This window comes from Cynara cardunculus (assembly GCF_001531365.2).
Source record: "Cynara cardunculus var. scolymus isolate 2C chromosome LG 1, CcrdV1, whole genome shotgun sequence".
In the NCBI taxonomy this organism is placed as follows: Eukaryota; Viridiplantae; Streptophyta; class Magnoliopsida; order Asterales; family Asteraceae; genus Cynara; species Cynara cardunculus.
The window spans coordinates 37,628,347-37,629,528 of NC_037528.1; positions in this window are offsets into that span (position 1 = coordinate 37,628,347).

Sequence of the window (1,182 nt, forward strand, 5' to 3'; positions counted from 1 at the left end):
ATGCACATCCACAATATCTAACAAATTATTGAGGATGCTGTGATGATATCCGAGACGGGTTTGGTGCATTTGGGTGTCTTCTGCGATTCTCCTCACCCACTCTCTCTCTGACAGCCTCATTCCTTGATGGTAGGACGCAGGAATTCCCGTCACGATCTGGGTCATTCTGTTTCCACCGTGAGGTCGGGATGACTCTCCGGTAACCCTCTGTGAGTTCTCAAATGTTACCCTCTGGGGCACAGAGATGCTTTTTCGTGGGGTGCGTCGGATTATTGGTCCTTGAGGGACCCGTGAAGGAGCGTCAGAAGTTGGTTCCATGGCAGGTAAGCGCGAGACCTGGGGAGCGACTACAGTGCCACTAGAGATTGMATCTTGATCATAAGGGTCTATCTCATGATCGCGCATTGGATTCCTCTGAGASTGTCCAACTACGAAACCGGAATCGTCAGCGGAGTACTCACTTGAGTTCGATGACATCTTCGAGGAGATCTGAGACATAAATAACCGAGGTTACTAAGGCGTGCTTTCTAATGAGAGTTTAACGATTAAGGGAGCAATTCCTAAACGGCACTAATCCTCGATACTCGGTCTAGAGTTCTTAAGCAACCTCCCAGAGTGCTAAAACAAASCTTTTGCTAACTAACTAGAATCTTTGCTTTCTCATAGAGTTTTCAAAGTCCAAGCCTCTACCAACGGAATACCCGTCAGAGCTTCTGGCGTGAATGCCAGAGCTTCTGCACCATAAGGCTACAGAGCCTCTGCGGTCCTACCTCTTGCTTCTGGCAGAGCTTCTGGTCGAGGGACCAGAACCTTTGTGGGGATACCCTTGACAACGCATAAACCTCAAATTTTTCTAGTTCTTATATGGCAGAGCCTCTGATCCTCTATATTAGAGCTACTGATCCTACATAACAGATGTTCGCAGAAAGTGTGACCAGCTCATGTTTTTCTTATTAGTGCCATAACCAGAGCATTTCTTTAATCAGATTGATTAAGTCCTTCTTATTACACAAGTGTTAAGTACATGTGATCAGACTTTACTTAGCCAATGTGTAATAACAAAACCGCTTTGCAACACCTGAATGAGATTCGTTTAAAAATCTTTTTAGTTATAGACGAGGGTTTTTAAGGAAAACCAACGTTCTCTATAACCGTGGCTCTGATACCAAATCTGTCACACCC